Genomic DNA, 27,733 nt, shown 5'->3' with positions numbered 1-27,733 from the left:
CATGGTAGACGCGGCCCGACGCGCGAGCAGCGGCGTCCCTCGTGCGTCGCCGCGTCGCGTCGCGTCGGACGTGGGTGCGGCACCTCCGGCACCGCGTCTGTGCATCATTGCTTTTTAGTTCCATGCATGTTATCACATTGATGTATTCAATTTTTTTTTCCTTCTAATATTTAGAAATTGGAATTTACTTAATTATATATGCTTTGTAATTTGTGATATCATCAATCCCACCACCAGTTGAATCGAATCTTTAAAAACAATGTTTATCATACTTCAATATTCTGTGCAGTGATCTCCAGAATCAACGGATAGGAGGAAGGTGGTGGCATAGGTGTGCTTTAACACAGTCTTAAGCATCGTCTATGCAACTCTTTGTTAACAAATAGAGACATACTTTCTTTGCCTTAGACATACTTGCTTATTCCCTCAAAGGTTAGGCCCTTTTGATGGGATAAGTATTGTAAGCTCTTGTGGGTCTTACTTCTCCCTCTCTTGTGTGTGTGAGTTTAACTAAACTAACTTTATCCAAAAAAAGAAAAGAAAAAGGAATACGTAAGAACCATGTAATGGAGATGCACTTGGTGCCTCCTTTAAATTGAAGCCACGTCCAACACGTATTGGAAGTGTAAAAACAAAATTGTTAAACAAAATACTACACATTGATGGGAATTTTTTCATATTTAATATTATTTTAAATTTCTTAAAACTTAAATAACAGAGTTTTAGTTAAGTCAAATTATCATAATAATTAATAAAATAAAATAATTTAATAAGTAATGAGAGTGTAACCACTACTTCTTGGATTTCTAGAACCTTTTTCATATAGAAAACACCAATTTCAACAATAAGCATATATACATTATCCACAATTTTTATGTAGTTTGATTTGTAGATTTTATATTTGTTACATTGACAGCCATAAATTCTTGATTTGAAGTCGTTATCTTCTCATTCATAGTAGCCATATTGGCGGTTGGTGCTACCTCTTCACTGTTTGACTTTGATCCTGGTTGATCCTTGCTCTTCCCCCAAAAAACCAGATACAGGCCCACAGCAATGACAATTGCTCAAATAACCCTACATATAGTTCGTTTGCTAAAGTTAGCCCATAGTCATACAATGTTTATGATTCCAAGGAGATGTTTAAGAGAGGAGTTTGAGTTATATTGTTTGGGTGTTTTTAATATACGTGTAGATAAAAAGTGTGAAAATGTGTGTAATGTTGTTTAAAATGTAATTTATTGTGTTAAAACTAACATGCCTAACAAGGCCCAAAATCTTTTTCGTACAGTTTTTTTTAATCAAATGAAGCATATCAACTACACTAATTAAGCATTGTATTATCAGATGAATGTCCAACGAAACGAAAGATTTTGATAGGACATTGAATTCCAAGCACCCCCCCTTCCCCCCAACATGTCAATTCATAAGAGCAATGTTGGGACACATTCTTGCCCAACTATTAAAATATTATATTGTGATTGGAACAACATTATTTTCATTTGAGTTCACTATTGACACAATTTTTATTATGCACCAATTACAGCAAGCCATGTTAGCACTTGTGAAATATGTTGTGCCATTAGACTTATTAAGGGCCTAGTAAGATAGGAAAATCAAATGCACACATTCCAAAGTACATGGTCTCAGACAGAATGAAGGAGCCTATAATTGCAACATGTGCTTAGGGGAGTAAAATCTGTCACAAAACAGGTCCCTTATCGTTCATTACCAGTACTTGAATGTAAATGGCAAACCCTGAACATACTACGCCCTGCATAAAATTTCATCTTAGACATAGCTAGCTTCACTACATTTTCATAAGAAGCATTGCAAAGAGAAAAGGACAGCAAGAGAAAATTTAACTAAATTTAGATTTACTCAGTGTATACAGCAGCTAAGAGCTTAGCATCTAGGTGTATTGACCACGCTATGAGGTTGTTCCATTCCATTGCAAGGGCTAGTATGGTACTTTCTAGTGTGCCCGCCAGACATATCAAAACTGTTAGGGAAATATCTGCGGGATATAATTTCAGCGTAATTGACTAATTGCCTACAAAGCAACAATTATATCTCATCACTAATTAATTCTAACTAAAATGTTTTGGAATTTTGGTGATTCTAATGAAGACATCAAGGGTTTAAATCCCCCTTGTCCCTATTGTTGTAACTATCAAATTATAAAATCTAAGAAACAAAAAATAAAGGTTTTGGAATGTCTTGTTCAAGAGAAGTTGATTGTAATGTTTAACATGGGATTTGCGTATCATACATTGATAATCATAATAATTTTGGTGATTATTAAAAAAAAAAACAAGACATAGTTTTCCTTCAAATTTATGTGGCCAATTATAAAATCATCTACATGTGGATGATTTTATAATTGGCCGCATAACTTATTAAATCATATGATTTATTAAATTATTTAAATAAGTCACATAGTTCATTAACTAGATCATGTAACTAAAAGTACATGTGAGTTATCTTTTGAATCTCTGCATAGTGGGTTGGAGAAATGATCCTCTAAATCGATTTGGAGCAAAGTTCTATATTAAAAAATTTTAATAAATTTGGTAACAACAATAAAAATGTTGATTACAGCTATGCAAGTGTTAGATGTTGACAAAGTTTATGTGAAAAAACTTGCGTCAAAGAGGGTTGCAAATTTTTGTGTTTGAGTCACTACTGGTTTATGGAGTTCTGTGTTGCAAACGATGTTCATTCATTGAGGAAATTCGTGTAGAATAATTTTAGAGGTTTTAGAACAACTATGGTGGAAAGGTAAACAGGATGTTTGCTGGGTTTGCGTAAAGAGTCTAGGTTATTAAGGTTTTGTACAATGTGACTGATTGTGACTATATCTTTTAGTGGAATTTCTTCGGGGTTAGATTCTTCAGAGTGATTTTTGCTTTGAAAAGGTTCTTTATTGGTTTTTCCATTTCATCACCAATTTTGTTTATTGTTTACTACTTTGATTATTATTTCTTTAAATTTGGTATGCTACAACTATTTGTAAATTACTGTATTGGAATTTCTATTTGGAACGTACAAAATTTATTCAATTAATCCGCTGCATAAGTGTTCGTGTTTTAAATTAAATTTTCTGAGGACCACCAACCTGATCCACTTCTTCGTGCGAGTGCTCACTTTAAACTGAAATTGCAAATTAAATCAATGCGGATTAGACTCTTACTTGAAGAATACGAAACCAGACCAGCAGAAAAAACCTGCCAGCAAGCATAATGAGAGCACCCTTGATGTTGATATCTTGCTTATTTGTTGCACTAGTAGATTTTTGATGGCCATTTACATCTCTCCATGGAAAATTCAACATAGGTCCTTTATGCGGAGTCATAAGCATCGCTCCCCAACCGTGACTATGGTCCCCAATACCTTTGCCTGGCCACACACAGTCGCCTAATATTTACTTTCTCAAGACTACAAAAGCATTCACAAATTTTTGAAGCACCCCATATTCAGTACATCATATATGCATGCAAAAATTTGAATTGGACTAAAGAGAATTACCCTAAAATCCAAGCCATTGAAAATGTAAACGCAGGAACAACATTGCCCAGTGCTCTTGAGAAAGTTGCTGTAGTATACTTCATTCCAGTGAAGAGCAAGTTCTGGTCTATTACAGGACTGAGTAGGAGAAATGAAAGTTTTAAGTGTGATCCAACTGAGCCAAAAAGAAAAGAAAAGAAAAAAAAAGAGTAAAATGTCTTTTTTTTTTTTGAAGCTTAATAGCAAAAGCTTAATTATTGCGTGATTGTCCAGAATCTTACTACAATAAGGCGAGCAACATAATCTTAACAAAGACCGAGAAGGTCAACTTTGGCCGCCTCTTCCTGTTAAGTGTTAAGAGTATATCGAATTAAAGTGATTAGCTTTTTCATGTCGTTCAACATGTGGCACTGAAGAAAAGGTTGAAACACTTGTACACAATAATTAGAAGGGAGGAGATGGAGACCTATCCAAGACAATAACGAAAGGAGCAATGACAACAGTGGCAATAGCATTCCGGTAGACTACGAACACATGTTGACTCATTCCCTTGCTCAGAGCAAACTTACCGATTATGGACAGCCCTGCATAGCCAAATTGCAATAAAATTACTGCCAAAAATGGTTTCACCTTGTTATACAGTTGAGTCTTGGACTCCATAGACACGTTAAGCTAAATGAACCATGGAGTTCACTTTATTTAGTATTTTTTAAATATTCATTTTCTCATTAATTAATGTAATAGGAAACAAACGGAGCGTAAGTTATATCCTAAAAGGACTAGTTTAGTCACAATTGAAGTTCTTTGTAGTTGTTAATAAAGTTCTGATCAACCTAGCTAATAAATGCTTGCTGTGGGACACATTACATTTTTTTGAAGGGTGGGACACATTACATACTCACACAATACACACTATATCAATGTACATATCCAATTAATCTGGGACATCACAATTATTGTGATACCACAAATTAGATTATTTGAGGGCGTGTTGAGTCCCGCACGGGTGTTTATTAGTTGGATCTTGGGTTTATAAGAGATTGTGGTTAGCCACAATTGTAACTAGAAGTCTTTTGGGGTATAATGTAAATGTAACTAGTGCTTCTTTTTTTTTTTTTTTTGAGGCATTACAAATGATATCGGACCCAACCTGATAACCCTATGTGGGTTCAAAACCTTGAGGACGTCATATATTTAAAGGGAGGGGAGGGGGGAGGGCGTTGGAACCACTAGTTACGACCACTAGTTACAATTAAAAATCAATCACAACACTTACCTTATATCTTAGGGGAATGGAAGGTATAAAAAAAAAATAAGAATATTCTTTTGACTTGTACACTTGCCTTTATAACATAGGGGAATGGAATGTATAAAAAAATAAAAATAAATAAAGAATATTCTTTTCGCTTTTTTAATGGGAGAGAATTTTTTTTTTTTTTTTTTTTTTTTCATTTCTTTCTAATTCATAAGCCCATTTGTTTAATCTCTCCAAAATTAGGAGGAATCAAATGAAATGAAAAATGTTTTATGAATTCTTACTGAAGTTCTTATAATACTCTTTTTTTTTTTTTAATATCTTAAATGCATGACTTTTCCCCCCTAAAGAAATGGCATAATATATATATATATATATATATATATATATATATATATATATATAAATTTAAGGAATTTATATAGTTCTCTCTCTCTCTCTCTCTCTCTCTCTCTCTCTCTATATATATATATATATATATATATAAAATATGTTACGTCACTCAATATTTCTTCATTAGATCCAAATTTTGACAAATCTATCATTGAACTATATTATCTTTGTATATTTTCCATGCTTATAAAATTTTAAGGTGATCAAAAATCAATAGTCAAGTCATCAATTAATTGTTTAAACTAAATTTTTTGTAATTTAAAATAATGCACAAAAACTAAGTTTATGAAACAAATGATAAATAACATTTGATTAGTATAAAAATTTGCATGCATGTTAAGAACATATAGAATATGTAAATTCACGGTGAAATTTTCAAAATATGAATTCAATAGCAAGTTATTGGATAGTGTAACATTATTTAGAGTTACACTAAGTGTAACTTGAATTACCTAACCCTATATATTAAATATTTTTCAGTTCACTTAAGAAAGAATTTCATACTCTTACATATAATGATCATAATAATTTAGATTTTCTTTCTTTACAATGATGTGCAATCTAATTAGAATTAATTTTTTTAAGTATTATATCATGTAACTAATGAGTATTATATATACATTAATTGTAGAAATAATTTTTCATTATAATTTTCAAAATAAATTTATACACAAATACATTGTGTGGGACATCAGTTAGTAATAATAATAATAATTTTTTTTCATTTAAATCCCTAACATGATTACTTCACTATTAATTCATTTCCTTTCAAACATTTAAATCAGAGGGAGGAAAATATTTAATTCTTTTATATATGTTTATTTACGTTTTTATTCTACTCTATCCATTTCGTTTAATTCTTTATAAACCTCCAAGGTTTAAGAGTCTTAAGACTCCACTCGTGCACCAACTGACTAATGATAAGGAGAGGAGAGCGGGGGACTCAGTGCACCAAGAAAACGTGTCCACAATGTGGGCCGGGCATTGGTTGGTTTTACCTAATCGTAATTGAGGATGAATCAAATTGAGGATTTCATTTTTTTTAAAAAAATTTTAATTAAAAAAATGGGAGGACGGAAAGATTTTGATTTGACTTGTAAACTTTGCCAATAAGAGCAGCGTCATTACTGACCTCAAATGCAGAGTCTGCCGATTATATCAGTGGCTCTTGTAAAGTTTTAATTTACAATTGTTTTGTGTTGGTTTTAATTCCGTGTCAAATTTAATTGTAATTTTGTTTAATCTTTTCTACCCTATATTTTATGTGGTTTTTATTTGTAAGGGTTGTGTGTGAGAGAGAGAGCGTGAAGACTCAAGGCAACATTGAAAACAAAAGAAGTTTTCGCTGGTAGCTTGTGGGTAGCTCGTGAATAGCCTTCTCGCAAAGTGAAGCATATACTCAGCACATGACTGGAATGCGAAGAGTCATGATAGATGGTGACAGTTGGTTTTCGCGAGTGTCTCGCGAGTAAGGCATTCCTGTGAGTTACCCGCGAAATAGTCTGTTTTGCTATTTTGTTATATCTGCTTCACTACATCCTCATACATACAATATATACTTGTAGAGAGGGAAAATTCCCGACCTATCACAAGCTGACACATCATACTACCAAGTCCACAAAATACAACCAATTACAAAGCACCACGTATTGCTGCTAGGTTTTTCCATCACTATTTAGAAACCAATAGAAATTTGCCAAGTGTCATTGAAATAAAGGCATGAAACTGCATCAGCATGCGTAAGCGATGACACAAGCAGCCCTGCACGTGTAAGCGATGACACAAGCAATCCAGCACGTATAAGCGATGACATAAGCAGACCAATCAGGCTGTGACGTGTGTCACCAATCAGACTCTGCCACATGTCGCTCACCCACCCCTAAACTCCTATAAATAGAAGCCTTCCTGAGACATTTAGGAGGACAGACAGACAGATGACAGGAGGACAGACAGAAAAAAGAGATCTTGAGTTTAGAAATCTAGAAGCTCTGCCGGAATCAAACCCCGAAACCTCTAGGAATTTCAAGAACTTTAACCTTGAATACAGACAACATTCGAAGCAAAGTCATCCAAGCTACTTGTCTAGATCTCAAAGGTCACTGGAATCAAGCTCAAAAGCCTCTAGAAACCTCAACAAACCACAAATTGGTGAAGCTCTACGGATTCAAGCTTCCAAAACCCCGAAGAACTTCCACCACAAACCTTCAAATACGAAGAACAATCGAAGAGGAATCATCCAAATCATATTCCTAAATCTCAAAGTTCACTGGAATCAAGCTCAAAAGCCTCTAGAAACCTCAACACATCATAAATCAACGAAACTCTACGGAATCAAGTCTCTAAAGCACCAAAGAACTTCCACCACAAACCTTCAAAGACGAAGAACGCCATGAACACGAAGAACGTGAAGAACACAAAGAACAAAGAATTTCTAACAAGCTCATAGCCAGAGATTCATTGTAATTCCGTTTTAAAGATCTTCGATCCATTCTTCAGCTAAGTTGAAGTACATTCGGTGTTTGAATCAAAATCACATTACCACAATTCCAATCAACAAATCTTTCAAGGAGATCGAATCAGAGGATCATTCTTTTGTAATTACAGAGAATTGTACCACATATTCATCAATACAAATTCGCATTTGTGAAACTATTTTACTTGTTTGATTTATTTCGAACTAAGAAATTTAGTCGTCTACAAATTCTGGCACGCCCGGTGGGACCTCGCTGCCTCTCATCTCATTCTCCTTCAAAGAAAGAAATTTTCATCATCTTGCTATCAACTTCAATGGCCTCTAGCAAGAATATTCAAGCTCCAACAATAGCTGCTTCAATTAAACTTGGTACGACTACCACCAGTAGTTGCATTGGAGTAATCAATTCTAGCCAACCTGAAGCTCACAATCAACTTCAATCTCAATCAACCAAGGAAGCCAAGGTCCAGACAATCATCTCCTTAGATCCTCTTAAAAGAAACAAGGTCATCAACAAGGACATCTCTACCTTGGAACACCTCAAGTATGGGGACAAATCCCCTTCTTCCTTCACGTGAAGTTGGTCGCACGATTTCTCTCTCATCAAAGGGAACCCAAAAGATGAGATTTCACGTGCTCACTTCAATTCACTTCCTTCTCCATCATCTGTGGAAGTTGTGTCAGTCATGATGACTAACACCTCTACCATGGAAAAAAAGATGGCTGAAATGGAACAAAGAGTCGTCCTTCTCACAAAAGCACTTGAAGATAAGGACCTCCAAATTGCAACTTTAATGAACAAACTCGAAGTACAAGATCTTGGTGAATCAAGCCATGGTCATAAATTCATATCTGCGAAGGATGATGAAGGGAAAGAAATTGAAAACACTCCCCAACAAGAACAATCCACCTTAATGGCCTCAATATCTGTCCAACAATTGCAGGACATGATAATGAATACCATACGAGCACAATATGGAGGTTCTTCTACAAATTCTCTCATATATTCAAAACCCTATACGAAATGTATTGACAATATGAGAATGCCAAATGGGTATCAACCCCCTAAGTTCTTGCAATTTGATGGAAAGGGAAACCCTAAGCAACACATAGCTCACTTTGTAGAAACTTGCGAGAACGCAGGGACTTAAGGAGGCCTCTTTGTAAAGCAGTTCGTTCGTTCACTAAAAGGGAATGCCTTTGATTGGTATACAGACTTAGAACCCGAGTCAATCGATAGTTGGGAACAACTTGAAAGGGAGTTCCTTAACCGGTTTTACAGCATACGCCGTACAATAAGCATGATGGAGCTTACCAATACTAAGCAGTGGAAAGACGAGCCCGTTGTTGACAATATTAATCGATGGCGTTCTTTGAGTCTAGACTGTAAGGATAGACTTTCTGAAATATCTGCTGTAGAAATGTGCATCCAAGGCATGCACCGGGGACTTCTGTATATCTTGCAAGGGATAAAACCCCAAACATTCGAAGAATTGGCAACTCGTGCGCACGACATGGAATTGAGTATCTCTAGCCACGGAAATACAAAACCTCCCATACCTGAGGAAAGCAGAAAGGAAGTAAAGATGAATGACAGGAACACAAAAGGCAATCTCAAAGACCCAATAACTGTTAACACTGCCATAATTAAGGTTCCAAGGAGAGAAGCAAAGGCAAATGAAAAACAACTTGAAGGATGGCAAAAGAACGAAGTGCGTTGTTTGACCTTTAAGGAACGTGAGCAAAAATCATATCCGTTCCCCGATGAAGATGTGCCAAACATCTTAGAACAACTATTGCAATTAAAGCTGGTTGAATTTCCAGAATGCAAGCGACCAAAAGACATAAGGAAAATTGATGACCTTAACTACTGCAAATATCATTGCATCATTGGCCGCCCAATTCAAAAATGCTTCGTCTTCAAAGAACAAATCATGAAGCTTGCCAAAGAAAACAAGATTGATCTAGACCTTGATGAAGTTGTCGGGTCAAACCATGTGACCATTGCTTGTGATGTACTTCCAACTCTCAGGCAGGGGGCAAACACCAATAAGGCTTACAAGTTGATTGATCAGGAGGGTGTAAGGATCGGTCCCATCAATGGGAAGTTCCTCAAACGCTTTTATGCTTAAAAATCGAGAACTGCTCCACGGTAAGAGTTTAAACTGCCTACTGTAGCACTACAAGGGTACATGATGTCTTTCCATTACCTTTGAAAGTGTACAAATAAGGAGAAATTAATCCCACTCTATGTCACCATTTGCGAGTGTGGCGTAGTGGTTGGATGCCCATGTCGCCCTTGAGGCCAAGGTCTCGGGTTCGATTAGAGGTGATACCCACTATTGCGCAATTGGTACCTATGAAATGCCGTGGGGTGTAGGGCGAGGATTACACACGTGAGCCCTCCTTTTTTGTAAAAAGAAACAAAAAAAAAAAAAAATCATGAAAAAAAAAAAAAAACAACAAAAACAAAAACAAAGAAAAAAAAAATCATCAAAAAAAATTTATTGAACTACGTAATGACTTGATCCCTCTCCGGGGTACGTAGGCAGCTTGGTACTTTTCACTAAGTTCAGTCACATGAAAAGAAGAAGAATTGCCAGTCTAGCTTGAGGAGTTTTTCAAAGGTCGTTGTAGTAGAAAATGAAGACTGTAAGGAGCTAACGTTGCTTAGCTTTCCTTGAAATGATGATAAATATAAGTTGCTTCTTGGTTGTGGAGTAAAATAAAGTCTTAAACTTCTTTTGCAAGAAATGAAGTCTGCATGGCATTTCCCATATTCTATAGACATCCTCCCACATTTATGAAGTATGCTTTGCATCACTTATCTCCTGGGGGCATCTTCTTGTACCTTGTAAGTCTAAGCTACATCATCTCTCTTCTAGGTTGTACTACTTCATAGCTTTGAAATTTGAACCACATCATCTCCCTTCTGAGTGGTGTTGTTTCACATCATGTCTCTGAATCTAGACAACGTCACCTTCCTCCAAACATCTGAAGTTGGTGTTGCATCATCTCTCCTCTAAGGGCATGTTTGTGCAATGTCAAAATAATGGCGGCATTCTTCTCACAACTTCAAGGTTTTGTTGGCGTCTCTTTGCATCCTCAAGGTCTTGATGGGAGCTTCTTGAAACTTCAACATCTTGTTGGAATCTCTTTGCATCCTCAAAGTCTTGATGGGAGCTTCTTGAAACTTCAAGCTTTATTATAAAGGCCAATATTAGTGCAACTTCAATGCGAATGCAAGTGCCAAATGTGGAATGTTGACGTTGCTTCATAGTATAAACAGATGTCCGCATGGCTTTGGTGCAGATGAATTGTTGACGAGACTTCATGGTAAAGATGGATGTCGGCATGGCTTTGGTGCAAATGAACTGTTGACGTGGTTTCATGGCAACGATAAATATCGGCACGGTTTCGTTGCAAATGAAGTGTTGACATTGCTTCATGGTAAAGATGGATGTCGGCACGGCTTCGGTGCAGATGAATTGTTAACGTGGCTTCATGGTAAAAATGAATATTGGCACGGCTTTGCTGTGAATAAAGTGTTGATATGGCTTCATGGCAACAATAACTATCGGCATGACCATACAAATAAAGTGTCGAGGCAGCTTTATGGCAAAAGAAGAGCGTCAGTGCAGCTTCAGTACAAGGACAAATGCTGGTGCGACTTCAATGGCCAAGACTCGTGATGTGGCTACTTTGCAAAGATTATTGATATTGCTGCATAACAAAAACAAGCAACCACAAAGAACTTGTCAGAAGAAAATCTCATGGCACGTCTAAAAAAAAAAAAAAAAAAAAAATCAACAAAGAGAGAAAGCTTCAGTTCCAATCTCTAGCCTGTCAAAAAAATAAATAAATAAATAAATCAATCAATCAAAAAGTGAAAAAAAAACAACAATTAAATAAATTAAAAAAAAAAAAGATCTATACACTTGTATTGTGTTACCCAGGAGATTATGCTTTGATAACTTCATGCATGCCCTGGTGGCTTTATATAGAAAACTTCTAAGATAACAGACAAAAAAAAAAGAGGAGATTTGGTAAGCCATGAAAATGCTGCCACCAAACGGATATTATTTGAAGTCAGATTTTGCAACTCAAAAGTATTCAAAGTCAAAAAAATACTGCACTTAGTACCCAAAAGAAGATCATGTTGTCAGAAAGAATTTATTGCATTAGACTTGGGATAAAGTTCTAGTCCGCATATTGTTCGAGAGTAATGCTACCGCCACAAATTATTTTACAAACATTTTTTTTTGATGTGGTCAATTTCTTGTTGGTTTGTATGAGCCTACCATTAATATCACTTTTTCATACCAACAAACTACTCACTACATTAGCAGTTTGTAAAATTATTTGTATCTCTAGCATTATTCATGGTTTAAGCTGACTGTGCTACCGACTTGAAAGTCTGAGATTTCAACTATGTCAGAACCACAGAGAAGACTAAGATGGCAACCAGTCCAACAATGTGCGTCGTCTCCTCTTCTGAATTTCAAAATCCTCTAACAAGATGACCCAAAAATCAACCCTTGAGAACAATAGAGGCACTTAGTGGTTACCCTGAACCTACGTCCTGCCTAAGTTTCTACATGCTGTCAGAACGACCACCGCCAAAATAGACTAAGAGGACTACAGGTCCAACAATGCCAGCGGACTTCTTTTTCAAACTCGTGGGAATCCAGACCTCATTTCACAAAACTGACACCACAGTAGTCTTCTACGGCCCTTGATGTACAAAACCCAAAAAGATGATCAACACCGGGGAAAACACGCGCTTCCACGCGCCACCATAGGCTTCAAAGATCGTGGCCTACTCCCTCAAAACTGTACAAATCCAGACTTTATTTCACAAAAATAACACTACCACTCGATCTAGCGACCCCAGATCGACAAAACCCAAAATTCTCAAGTCCAAAACATGAGCCACGCGCCTCCACGCGCCGCCAGAAGCTCCGACGAACGAACACATGCTCCCACGCGCCACGCTCGCCTGCCACGTGCCGGCTCGTCTCCCCCACGCGCTTCACACGCGTCGCACGCGCCAGGTGCAGCGTATGACGTCACTAATGACGTCACCATACGCGAACCGGTTTGACCCGGACCGACCCAGATCCGGACCGCCTGAAAAAAAAAAAGAAAAGAAAAGAAAAGAAAAGAAAATGCTTTGACAAGTTGGAACTTTGACTTCGACCAAAAAGCCAAAATTTTCAAAACGGGCTTGTCCCATTCAGTTTTTCGCGTACTTTTCAATTTTAGAATCTGTTTCTTCAACTGAGACTCGAAAATTGCATAACAGTCCAATTTCTAAAAAGTTGACTTTTGCACAAATCTTGACCAAAAGTCAAAATTTTTGAGACGGGCCTGTCCCACTCAGTTTTTCACGCATGTTCCAATTTTGGGTCAATTTATTCATTTAAGAATCTAAAATTGCTCAAATAGTTTTTCACGCATCTTTGACCGAAAATCAAGATGTTCGAGCAAAGCTTGTCCTATCAGGTTTTCACAAAGATTTTGATTTTGAAATCTAAGTATTTGTTTTAAACTTAGAAACTACCAATATGATCCACTTCTGCGAAGTACTAGCGGTGTCCAAAATTTAAGCTCTCAAGATCATAATTCGAGATCCATCCATTTGGTCTGGATTCCCTCAGGATTATCCTCCAGACTTGATCAAGGCTCCCCTTTCAAAGACCAGACGAACTCTCACAAGTATGTCTCAAAATTGAAATTACATTGGGTCACTACTTCAGCCTACTATTTTCGTCGGTGCCTACTAGTCTCCAACTTAACATTCCCATTCTGTGCCTACTGTTTTCCTCCACCATTCTCACCAAAAGGTCTCGTCCACCGTTCTTAACTACCCAACTATCGTTCTTCATCTCTTCGTTATAAATAGAAGGGCCGGATTCACTAAAGCCCATCAAGAAAAAAAACACATATACACTGAATCATGAAATGAAAATTTACTTCTTTCAAATTTTCAAATCCTCCTTCTCACAGCCAGTTCTCACTATGGCCTCATTATTCTTAATACCTAGCAACCAAAATCGCTTCATAATCAGTTTGAAATCAACCCCTTCGTGGTTCAGTAGTAATCCTTCTCACAACATCATCGTTGTTTTAGGATTCAAACAAATTTTGTTTCCTTACATAATGACCACGTTTGTTCATAAAGTTATTCATAACAAGGTCGGCATCGTTGTTCCATGCTTTCTTGGATTTGGTTGACTAGGAAATCCAAGTCCAGCAGAGACACCCGTTCCTAAGACCAGGGCTTCCGTAGTCTCTCTCCAACTGTTTGGTCTCCCATCAGAAGCAGTGGTTCAAAACAAACAGCAACCTGGTTGGTTTCTAAAACCAGGATCACAAGTTAGCTCCATCTTTCATCTTTTGTGCTTTTCCAACAAGTGGCATTAGGTGAAGGTTGTAAAACGTGTTGGGGTATCCTACAAATTGTCTCCTATCCAACACTTACGATGACTTCCAAGGTACCAACTTATTAGAAATCAGCCTTTGGTTTCGGTAAATAGTCGCCAAGGCCTCATTCCATGTTCCCACCAGCGTGGGGTCCAAAGGTCATTGTTGCTAGTACCAAAAAACACACTTTCTGGAATTACTCCAACTGAAGATCAGCTTGAAGAATTTCAGAAAATATACTTCTGAAATTACTTCAACTTAATGTCTGTCAGCATGGTCTAGTTACACAAGCGCATTCAATGACTTGCTGTCAGACCTTATTCAGCATGCAGCCAGTCCCACATCCGAAGGTGTACTTCCCAGAGACATCTACGCCAGAGAGTCCCCAACATGCAGGGTCAGTACTATGGTGTCATATGTTTCACTCATTCACTTCATCTTCATCACCATCTTCTTCACCATCAACATCAACAAACCCAAAATACTCTTCTGAAATTACCTCAACTTAACTTGAGTGATGCAATAACACATGCACATCCAACCACACTCCCACATGTTCTCTCTGTGATCCGAAGTATACCCTTCAGATATAACTTCACCAGAAGTTCTTAAAAATAAGAGGTTAGATCCAGAGCTCTGCATGCTGTACCCAGCCAACATTCTCACCTCTTCTCCATCTTCAACACCCTGTGATCGCCACCAATGATCCAAAATACTCTTCTGAAATTACCTAAGCTTAACCTCTATCGAAATGTTTCAATCTTGTAAGTACATCCAACTTCTTGCAAATAACTTTCAGCCCCACCAACCCACTCTAAGTACCATTAAACACTCTTTTGAAATTACTTCGACTTAACCTTTACTGAAAAAGCTTGGTCACGCGAGTACATTCAAATAATCGTAAACCCCTTCTCGGTCTTATCAAAGCCTTTCATATGGGTGGGTCTACTCTTCTGCAATTACTTCATCCTGCTAAAAGCTCCACCACCTTCAACTATTTCACTAGAAGAGTCAAGTATAAAAATCCATTTTCTTTCAAGACTCACTCACTCACCACACTCCAAAACTGTGTGCATGAACGAGTCTCGAGGGGGCATTTGTAGAGAGGGAAAATTCCCGACCTATCACAAGCTGACACATCATACTACCAAGTCTACAAAATACAACCAACTACGAAGCACCACGTACTGCTGCTAGGATTTTCCATCACTATTCAGAAACCAATAGAAATTTGCTAAGTGTCATTGAAATAAAGTCATGAAACTGCATCAGCATGCGTAAGCGATGACACAAGTAGCCCTGCATGTGTAAGCGATGACACAAGCAATCCATCACGTGTAAGCGATGACATAAGCGGACCAATCAGGCTGTGACATGTGTCACCAATCAGACTCTGCCACGTGTCACTCACCCACCCTTAAACTCCTATAAATAGAAGCCTTCTTGAGACATTTAGGAGGACAGATAGACGGAGGACAGGAGGACAGACAGAAAAAAGAGATCTTGAGTTCAGAAATCTAGAAGCTCTGCCGGAATCAAACCCCGAAGCCTCTAGGAATTTCAAGAACTTCAACCTCGAATACAGACAACATTCGAAGCAAAGTCATCCAAACTACTTGTCTAGATCTCAAAGGTCACTGGAATCAAACTCAAAAAGCCCCCAGAAACCTCAACAAACCACAAATTGGTGAAGCTCTACGGATTCAAGCTTCCAAAGCCCCGAAGAACTTCCACCACAAACCTTCAAATACGAAGAACAATCGAAGAGGAATCATCCAAATCATATTCTTAAATCTCAAAGTTCATTGGAATCAAGCTCAAAAGCCTCTAGGAACCTCAACACATCATAAATCAACGAAGCTCTACGGAATCAAGCCTCTAAAGCACCGAAGAACTTCCACCACAAACTTTCAAAGACGAAGAATGCCAAGAACACGAAGAACGCGAAGAACACAAAGAACAAAGAATTTCTAACAAGCTTATAGCCAGAGATTTATTGTAATTCCGTTTTAAAGATGTTCGATCCATTCTTCAGCTAAATTGAAGTACATTCGGTGTTCGAATCAAAATCACATTACCACAATTCCAATCAACAAATATTTCAAGGAGATCGAATCAGAGGATCACTCTTTTGTAATTACAGAGAATTGTACCACATATTTATCAATACAAATTTGCATTTGTGAAATTATTTTACTTGTTTGATTTATTTCGAACTAAGAAATTTAGTCGTCTATAATACCATCATTACCTACATATTGAGTGGAGAGCTTTTCAGAGAGGAAACCCTAGCCACAAACCCTTGAGAGTTAGAGATTATCATACCCACAATCTTCTACACCATCCTTTGTGGTTTTCCTCTACTCCTACCTCTCTATATCCAAATCTTTGAGAGGTTGATAGCCCAAACACTTACCACACCCATATTGAGTGTCAAGTAAGGTTTTGGTGCTGCTGGAAAGTACTGGAAGAAGCCAAATTTTGGCGGATGCAATCGGGCGCATTGCAGGATTTGGAAAGCTAGACAAGACATGGTTTCGAGAAGCCTTGTTGGAGTGAGAGCTTGGAGGGCTTAGGTGCACTGGGTAGATTAGGCTTAGAGGGTCTTTTGCTATTCGTGTATCCCAACTTATTGTCTAGTGGATCGATTTACTGCTTGGAGGGCAGCGGAAAGGTTTTTCGCCGAGTTTTTCGGTTTCCTCTTTGATAACACATCGGCGTATTATCTTATATTTGCATTTCTCTTCCCTACTCTTTTAGCTTTCATTATTACTGCTGTGTTGTGATGAATATGGCTTAGAGTAGGTGTTTTGATTGTTTTATCTCATTTACTCTATTCCGCACTTAGTTTAACTTAGAGTAAAATCAATCGAGCCATAATTTTTTTAATTTGGGGTCTAAACAGCTTTTGTGTTTTTTAACACAAGTCCGAGCATTCAGCTCTAATTAAAGCAACAGACCACGTCATCTCTCTCTTTTTCCCTAATTTGTTAATGATGGTAACTAGTAAGAGTTATGTTCAACTGCCTTTGTCGAATGATAATGTAATCCATCTCATACTTAAGAGCAGCGTCATCCTAGCGTGTTCGCATCTGTTGCACTGTTTGTTTATTTATTTTAATTTTTTTTTGTTATTACTATTATTTAGTTAAGACGGTAAGATAGTACGTTAAAGAGGGGAGGTGAAATTTAAACTACAATATGGACTTCTCTATATCATTGTGTTATCATTTTAACCACATTTGTGTGTTTTGTTATTTCAAAAAGCATAGTTATAATGAACCAATTTTAAATAGGAACTACCACTATGCAGTATACACACACATACATATACATACATACTAGTCTTATTGCTACGCCGTGTGTTTTATTTTATTTTATTTAAATTTCCGTTTGTGTAAAATAAGCTTTCTTTTGTGACAAAAGTTTCAGTGACTTCCTAATTCTAGATTTATAATAAGAATCAAAATTAAATTAACCAGAAACAATAATATTACACTCTGGCATTGTTACAAATAGGGGACAATACTTATTTTCATGTATTTGATATATGTATTTTTTTCTCTCATAATGTTGTGAGAGATCTACACGTTGCGAATAGAAGAATCCATATATTTAATGTGCGCATGAGGTACTTTATCCTAATATGGGGGTAGTATGGGGTGTGTTTATTAGTAAGTGGCTTTGATTATTTCACATCCAATAATGTTAACACTTTTTCACACTATGTCTACATGACTACATTTTTTTGTATCATGTATAAAATGTGGATATTTGGTGTAAAGGTGTTGAATATTGTTGTGAAATATTTTTGTGTTATTTCAATGTTACCTTGTAATCCCCAATAGCAATATTTACCACGGTGTATCAAATTGTGCTGGCTGAGAAGAAAGTTGTTAAATTACCGATTGTCCCAAAATCTTAAGCTTTTGGGACAATCAGTAGTTTAACATGGTATTAGAGCATAAAATTCTGAGTTTGATCCTTGTCTTCTCCACTTTACCTCCCATTTAAATTTTCATGTGTTGGGCCTCACCTATTAAATGGTAGTTTCGGCCTACACATGAAGGGGAGTGTTAGAAGTATTGGTTAAATAATTAAATTTACCATATCTCAATAGTTTAAGGTTTTGGGACAATCGGTAATTTAACAAAAGTAGTTGGACTCACCAAACTCGGCTGCTATATATGACCAGAGGTTTAAATTAGTGGGGTTTACTTTTAATTTTTTTACTAAGTTAGTGGGGAGGGGGGGGGGGGGGTATTTTTCAACGTTAGCTAAAGTTTTAGTTAGAATGATCCAGTCAGCTAAATTAGTGGGGGTATATAATTATAATTATATATAATCCCATCAGCTAAAGTTTTAGTGATTAATTAAAACTTGCTGTGTAGTGGCTTTACATCACATGTAGTTGGAACTTGCAGGTGGCATCCTTGCTAGAACACTCTGGTAATGCATCAAGTGATTACATAGTCTAATTCACATAGCAAGTTGAAATTAGAAACCTAATAATTCAACATTTGATTAATTTTTCACCTTCTAATGGTATCTTATGCCCCAAATAGAAAAAGAAAAGCCAAAGAAATTTGAAGTTTAATTGTTAGCTTTGGATTACGTACACATTGAATAAACCTTTGTTTAGTAGTGCTGATTAGCCTCATTTTTTTTTTGGGTTGAGAAATAACAGCATTAATCGGACGTATGTCCTATTAAACATTTGAGATGGTGTGCTGGGTAGCAGTGGCATTAACTATTGAGGATTTGTAAGCATCCTAACTAAAACTAACAAACAAACATATGTACTAGGGGTGTGCATGGGTCGGGTTGGGTCGGGTAGAGGGGATTTTTTGACCCAACCCACCATAGTGGCTAAAAAAAAATTCAACCTAACCCAACCCATCAAATAAGTCCAACCCAACCCAACCCACATGGGTTGTGTTAGGTCGGGTTGAACCCATGGGTTGTATAATTTTTTTTAATACTATTATTATTAAATTGAGCAGAAAAAATAAATCACACTTGCCACCAGAATTGATAAACAAAATATACATTAATATATAAACTAATATTCCAACTTAGTTGTAAACAAAATATGTTTAAGTATCCAACTAAGTTGATAAACAAAATATAAATGAACTAGTATCATAATTCACTTATAAACAAAATATACATGAGTTCCTAACTCAGTTATAAACAAAATATATCTAAAATTTTAATTTTTTATTAATTATATAATATATTTAAATATATATTAAAAGAACTAATAGGATTTTATATTATATGATAGTAAGAAACGAGGAAGTGATCTACAACTGGTTTTAAAAAAAATTTATTAAATATATAATATATTTTAAACATATATTAAAATATGGGTGGGTCGGGTTGGGTTTGGTGGGTTTGTAATTTTATGATCCAAACCCAACCCGACCTGCTATAAAATTTTTTTTGTAACCCAACCCAACCCACCAAGCCCTAAAAATTGACCCAACCCGGCGGGTTGGGTTGGGTTGGGTTGGGTCGGGTTTGACGGGTTGTCGAGTTTTCTGCACACCTCTAATATGTACGTAGCTTTTGGACCTTAGGTCTTGCTTTGGCTTCATAAAGATTGCATGCGAATGCATTTGAGATCCAAACCAAATCTTGTTCTACTCTTACTATGGATGGAAATCTTCCACTAAGATTTCGAATTGCGTGTACTATAATTTTGTAACCAAACTTTGTCTAATATAAAATTAATTTTTTGTGATTTTACTCATTTTTCTTTCCTTTTTTATTTTTTGCTTCTTTTTCTTTCTCTTTCTAACTACTTTTTAGTTCCATGCATGTTGTCACATTGATGTATTCTAGTGGCGGCTCTAGGAATTTTATTTAGGGTGTTTCTTAAGAAGCATAAATTACACAATCTTATTTTTTTTTAGCCTTTAGGTAATTAGGTTTGATTCAATGTTATTAATTTCATTCTGTTTCGACCATAATGGCCAAAAAATACAGTGCCAGTAAACAAACCAGAACAGTAACCCACCTTATTCCACTTCGGAAAAAATTTCGGGTCATTTCGGTCTATTTTGGGTGTTTCAGTAAATACTGGGCCAAAATTCAAGATTCGACCGACATGAAGTTTGTGATTAAAAAAAAAAATTGTTCTTAAAACCAAAACAAATTTGCATTTTGTAAACCAAAAAAGCTCAAAAGGAAAAAAAAATGTAAAGAAATGAAATGAACAAAGGTACCTGTATAGCTAAAAAAAATCGTATTAAGAATTTTGAGACTCAAAACTTGAGAAGAGGCACTGCCGCATTAGTACTGGTAGAAGACACAGAAGTTATGAACAAGGAGGAAGGTAAAACGTAAATGTAAAAATGTAGATGAAGATGTGATAAATTTTAAAAATATGAAGTGTAAAAATTGAAGAGACAGAAGACGTGTGTGGTTAAGAATAAACACTACAACAAAATGTATCTTTAGTGACGAATTTTAGTGAGGAAAAATTTTTCGTCACTGAAAACTTACATTTAGCGACGAAATTTGAATTTCGTCACCAAAAAAAAAAAAAACCTTTAGCAACGACATTTAAATTTCGTCGCTAAAAATGAAAAACTAATGACCTTTTGCGACGAAATTCAAATTTCGTCGCTATTTATTGATTTGGAACAAGGGCACCTTTTTAGCGACTGTAGATTTTGCAGGGAGATTATCAGCGACGAAAACAAGTTTCGTTGCTAAAAGAATCTAATATCGACGAAACTATTTCATTGCTAAAAAATCAAGCCTATTATCTTCATACATTTTAGTGACGAAAATATAATTTGTCACTAAAGGCAAGAAATAGCGACGAAAACCAAGTCGTCACTAAACAAGAAAAAATAATTAAAAATGAGAAGTAAGTAATATATATCTGGTGAGGAAAAATAATATTCTAATAAAAAATAATAAAAGGTTGAAAATTGTGTTGTATTGGGCAGTGTACTTAATTAGTTGAAGGAATCAAGCGACTGCCTAGCTTGTAGTAGTTTTATTATAATTTTTTTTCCAGATTTTAGGTCAATTTTTTTTTTGAGTTTTTCATTTTTACTTGAAAGACCCCAATATATTGTTAAGTTGCTCAAATTATGAACCAAAATTTAATTTTATTGGCATAAAAAAAATTCAGGGTGGTCCCAAAATTTTTTTTTAAAGGTAAATAAATATAAAATTTTAAATTATTATATATAAATTTTTTTTAGGACCACCCTAGCCATAAGGTGGCGCAGCCACTAATGTATTCGATTTTTTTTTTTCTAAAATTTGGAAATTGGAATTTACTTAATTACATATGCTTTGTAATTTGTGACATCATGAATTAATCCCACCATAAGTTGAATCCAATCTTTGAAAAGCAATGTTTATAATACCTCAAGTAATATTCTGAGTACTGCACACCTTTGGTATAAGTGCTTGTAAAATGTGGGGAGTAAGGACTGGAGTTCAAGTTTCTAGGATGAAACTTCACACACATATACATACATATTAAAAAAAAAAAAGAGAGTAATATTCTGTGCAGTGGAAGGTGCTTAACACAGTAGCATCCTAGAAATAGACATACTTCCCTTGCCTAAGGAATATGTATGAACCGAGTAAAGGAGATGCAGTTGGTATGCCCTTTAAATTGAAGCCACGTCTAACACGTACTGGAAGTGTAAAAACAAAAATATTAAACAAAATACTACACATTGATGGGAATTTTTCATATTTAATATAATTTTAAATTTCTTGAAACTTAAATAACAAAGTTTTAGTTAAATTAAATTATCATAATAATTAATAAAATAATTTAATTTAATAATTAATGAGAATATAACCAATACTTCTAGGATTTTTAGAACCTTTTCCATATAGAAGACAACAATTTCAACAATAAGCATATATAGATTATTCACTATTTTTATATATGATTTGTAGATTTTATATTTGTCACATTGACAGCCATAAATTCTTAATTTGAAGTCGTTATCCTCTCATTCATAGTAGCCATATTGACGATTGGTGCTACCTCTTCATTGTCTGACTTTGATCTTGGTTTGGTCCTTGCTCTTGCCCCATAAAACCATATATAGGCCCACAGCAATGACAATTGCTCCAATAACCCTACATATAATTCGTTTGCAAAAGTTAGCCCATAGTCATACAATTTTTATGATTCCAAATCTTTTTCCTACAGTTTTCTTTAATCAAATGAAGCATATCAACTACACTAATCAAGTATTGTATTATCAGATGAATGTCCCATAAAACAAACTATTTTGATTAGACATTCAATTCCAAGCACTTTTTCCCCCTCAATGCATAAGAGCAATGCTAGGGACACATTGTTTGCCCAACTATGAACATATTATATTGTGATTGGAACAATATTACTTTCATTTGAGTCTACCATTGACATTATTTTTATTATATACAAATTACAATAGGCCATGTTAGAACTTGTGAAAAATATTGTACCATCAGACTTATTAGTAGGGCCTAGTAAGATAGGAAAAGCAAAGCGCGCCTTCCTAAGTACATGGTCTCAAACAAAATGAAGGAGCCTATATTTGCAAATAGAACTGTGCTTAGGGGACTAAAAGCAGTCACAAAAACAGGTCCTTTTTCCTTTATTATTAGTCCTTGAAGATAAATGGCAAACCCTGAGCATACTATGCCACGCGTAAAATTTCAAATGAGTATAAAGAGAACACCTAACTTTCTATGGTGTTTTTGATCAAGTTTAGGTTCTTCCAATTACGTACAAGTCCAATTGATTTTGTGTGCTTGCGTGTGTTGGCACCTTGTGAGCTTTCATATGATAGTCAATTTCCTAATCATTCAAAAAGAAACTTTTGTAATAGTCAAATTCCTAAAATATATACATATAATTTGAAAGCAAATAAAAAATCCTTTAGAAAGCTATTTTTAGCACTTATTGGGTATAGGTTGACCTGTTTTTGTTCATAGGTCCAAAAATCTCTATCTATATACGCCTAAAGTTAACTCGTTTAAGATGTTATTTGGATGGGAAATAGTTAAATTTTATTTTTTCCTTGGATTTTATTCTGCAATAAGAGTATTGATATAGCGTAGGCATGTAGAAGCAGAATCTGTAACACATAATTATTACAACTCTTCCACAAAACCTAAGTTCCACAAGAACACTAGGCTAATAGGCAAAATAATAGAGAAAACGTCTCTAACAAGTTTTTATTAATCAACACATAACAAATAATCAACCTCTCTATAAAGAGTATTTATAGGAATAGAATTTCTCCTACTCCTTTTAGGAAAAGAAATAATAAACCTACTTCTACATTGGTACGGACACCACATGATAGCACATTTGTGGAGATTATCTTTATCATTTATGTTATCTTTATTTGGGTTTATCTTTAGTACTGAATTAGTATTTGAGATTGTTAGGATTATCGTATTAGTATTTGAGATTGTTAATTTAGAAGTTTATTTTTATCATTATGATTCCTAGAAGCTGTATATAAAGCTCCAGATGGTTCCTTTTGTATTTTTACTGACTATTATTATTATTATTATTATTATTATCATTATTGAGATTATTAGCATTAATTTGTTTGGTGGTGATTCCAAACACCTTAGGTGGGAAGCCTAAGGTCTATGGTAGGACTAATCTAGGTGGGAAGCCTAGGTTGTCTTGCATCAGCTTGGTATAAGAGCCAAACCCAATCACCCCTTTCAGCAACCCAAAATCACTACTGACAATCCACAACCACACTCACCATCAGCAAACAAATCAACTGCCAGACATGCCATTACTCAAATACTTACCCCACAAGATTTGCAAACCAACACAACCCAATTTCTTACCTCACGAGATCTGCAAACCAGAGCCAGAACTAGCCTGAACCATATACCCTCTTTGGCCACATGAATTCTTCATCCCAAAACCAACAGAAAAGCCCACTACTCCCCCAAAACCTGTGACCCCAATCCGTGCTCGACTCTGAGGACTAACCACCAGATCAGAAATAGACAACGTAACTTCCATAAAAAAAAAAAAAAAAAAAAAACTCAGATCCACAACTTCAAACCACCAGATTGAGAACAAGAGAGTTGAAAGCCAACCCCAAACTGCCGATCCCACCAACGGACTTACACCATTGCATAACCCACCGCCGGCGACATGCCGTCACCATCTCTCCCAAGATTTGACTCACCAGCTCCGATCTCTACCATCAAGCACCACCAACAGTGAACGCCAATGAGCCACGCCACCTCTTCGCCGATGATTCTTGCGAGCGTTGATCCCTTCTCTTTTTAGTTTTCCTCCGTTTCTAGTTTCTTTAGCTTCCGTGAGTAACGTTCCAGTTTGACGTGCTACTGTTTAGCACTAACAGGTTTTAGTTTTATATTTTGGTCTTCCTTTATTGTATTAAAAAAAAAAAGTCAGGTCAAAGCAGAAGTCTCAAGAAGGTCCTAGTGCCACATGAGGAACCACAAGCCCAACTTTCCATTGTTAGTAGCTGACCCACTGTCCAGTGAGGCCCAGGTTGTTAAGTCAGCCCAACAAAGGTGTGGACTTTCCTATCTTAATGAATTGAAATGCACCTTCAAATTTAATATCAATTTGTCTACTATGTGCCTCAACCTTACCTTCATAACATGCTATTGTCTTTACCCTTTGTCCTACTTAAACTTTCACATGACTTTGTTATTTTAGCTGCAAGTTTATTTTCTTTCAGCTTTTTATTTTAGCCACACAAAAAAAAAAAAAAAAATTATAACAAAAAAGAAATCCTTTAAAGTAATTAATTCTCAGTATTAGTAGTTGAACTAGCCTAATCACATGGTAACAATTAGGTCCTTTTTAATTTAATTCTTGTTAAAGCTAGTACTGCTTGAATGCAACAACCTATGGAATTCATGACTTTTCTTCACATATAATTTAACTTGAGTTTTATCCTTACTATTCACTTGCTAGAATTAGTTTGTTGATCTCTTTGCATGCATTTGCGTAGTGGTCGTCTAGTAACTAGTTCTGAAGAACAGTCTAATTCCAAATCAGAGTCTAGTTTTTAATCTTACTTTAGTCCCCAACACTACAACAAAATGTATTTTCAGTGACGAAAAAATTCGTTACTAAAAGTCCAGTTTTTCGTCACTAAGAACCTTTAGTGACGAAATCAGACTTTTAGTGACGAAATTCATTTCGTCGCTGAAACCCCGTCACTAAAAGTCCCGGTGACGAAAATTTTCATCACTAAAAGTCCGATTTGATTTAAAAAAAAAAAAAAACCTTTTAGAGACGAAAACGTTTCGTCACTAAATGTTTTCCTCACTAAAAACACCATTCAGTGACGAAAATATTTCATCACTAAAAACACTTTAGTTTATTAAATCATATTTAGTGACGAATAATTTCATGACTAAAACTATTTTCGGGTACATATAGTGACGAAAAAGTTCGTCACTAAAACTATTTTTAAGAAAATCCATGCACATATAGTGACAAAAATTTTCGTCACTAAAACCATTTCTTACAAAATTTTGCTACATTTAGTGACGAAATATTTCGTCACTAAAACTTATTTTCTGTTTTTATTTTTTTCATGGCTTTGATATTAACTTGTAACCTGTTATTACATTACTAAAACCTCACATTTGAATAATACATTTATTTCAACAACACATTTATAAAAAAAGATCCATACATTCCACAAGTATAAAATAAAACAAGTACCCAATTCAAACTCCTTCTATACAATAATTGTTTGCAATACATACAATAACTCAAGATATTTTATAACAATATAAAAGGGTAGCATAATATAGTTAAAACTAACGGAAGATGTCCTTATATGTCTTCAAGTAATGCCAAAAGTAAATCTCCTAAAAGCCATCTATAAGAAATCTGCACAAATATAAAAACAATACTACATTAAAATCGTAAAGTAAAAATATTAACTATGTTATAAGAAACATTTCTAACAATACATTAAGAGTAGCCACACCAATAAATTAAAATCATGACTCCTAATGTATAAATTGTAGAAAACAAATATAGATTTTCATGTGTAATATAATACAATTAGTCGACAACACTAGCTCTATTCCCCCACAGCTCTATTTTCATGTGCAAATATAGATTTTGGCTAAGCTTTGGTCTTTGACTTTCACAGATCTAAGCCTCTTTCTATTCCCCCACAGCAACCCAAACAATCACTAACATTGTCATCACATTCAACCAAAAACCTTGTCACCAATACTTAAAAAAAAAAGCACTCAGATTATGTCACCAATGGGCATTCATCAAAAGCCTTTACAAACTATATACAAAGAAAATTCAATTGATGGGTCTCCTATTAACCAAACCCATATAGCCAACAAACTAATAATATCAACAACGTGCACAGAAAGACAAACTCCAAAAACAATTCATTTATGTCACCATGTCCATTCCTAAAGTATTAAACATTAATTTGACTTACAAAAGGTTCCTATCAAAAACGCATTTCCTATAAAATGAAAAAAAAGAAAAAGAAAAAGAAGAAGAAGAAGAAGAAGAAGAAAGCAGCCAGTACAGCTCAAACATTAAAAAATTTTCAACATGCATATCGCCCAAGCAAGATGGAATCAATTTAATAAAAGCTCTTAATCATATATGACAATGAACACCCATGTGGGGGGTATATGTATATTACCTAAATCTATAACTTTTCATTTATCTAGATAAATTTCGGACCGTAACCAAATCTCATAGTACCTTTCAATCAAGATGGAAATGTCAAATTACACCTATTATGCATCAATTTTAAACTTTTATGTTAAGTACATATATACCAAAATCCTTAAACTTCTACCTTAAAGTGCATTGGCAGTATTTAAAGTAAAATAAAAGTGCTTCTGTTTAAACTAACCAGTGCCATCATGATCCTCATCAATACTAGTGTTAAATTCTAATTCCACAAAACCATTCACTTCACCTGTAATGTCATTCATATATCTCTATAGTCTATATCCTCATTCTATGCTAATCCCAAAAGATTTGAATTTAATCTTATGATAATTGATAACAAATGACCCCACCCCCAAAAAAAAACAACCTTCATCAACCTGGTTTTAGAGACAATGCCATCCTAATATTCCTTTCTCAGATTGAACACTCATTTTGTCATCAAAATGGATGATAGAAAAAACTAGCAATTAGGGAAAAAAATCTCATCATTTGTCTTGCAAGAAATATTAATAGAGTAGCACAATGTATATAAAACATAATCTAAAGAACAATCCCCCATTAAATCAAGTAAAATAACAATCAGAGGAAACAATCCCATTGTGAAATCAGAGTATCATTACCTGAGCAATAATCAACACAAGAAAATTTAGAAGATGGGTAATCTCATTTTGAGTTCATACATTACACCTAATGTATAGGAACTTGTACACTACATATATCTAACACTGGTATCAATGTGGAAACCAAACCAAGAGAGTGAGGATCCAAAACTAGAATCATCCAAACAATAAGAACCTGAAGTGTTGCGATCTGCGAGCTGAAGTGTTGCCGATCGCGACGCTTTAGGTCGCCGATCGTTGGCGACGTTGAAGCGTCGCGATCTGCAACCTGAAGTGTCGCAATCTGCGAGCTGAAGTGTTGCTGATTGCGACGCTTTAGCGTCGCCAACAATCGGCGACAT

The 27,733-nt window shown here is 35.5% G+C and overlaps 1 pseudogene; it reads right to left on the bottom strand.

The window, feature by feature from the left end:
- Positions 1-872: 872 nt before the first annotated feature.
- Positions 873-27,733, bottom strand: LOC142640095 (WAT1-related protein At2g39510-like; annotated as a pseudogene).

The sequence above is a fragment of the Castanea sativa genome, chromosome 6 (genome assembly GCF_040712315.1).
Source record: "Castanea sativa cultivar Marrone di Chiusa Pesio chromosome 6, ASM4071231v1".
In the NCBI taxonomy this organism is placed as follows: Eukaryota; Viridiplantae; Streptophyta; class Magnoliopsida; order Fagales; family Fagaceae; genus Castanea; species Castanea sativa.
The sequence above is the reverse complement of the archived record's forward strand: the minus strand, read 5'-3'. Positions and strand labels throughout refer to the sequence as shown.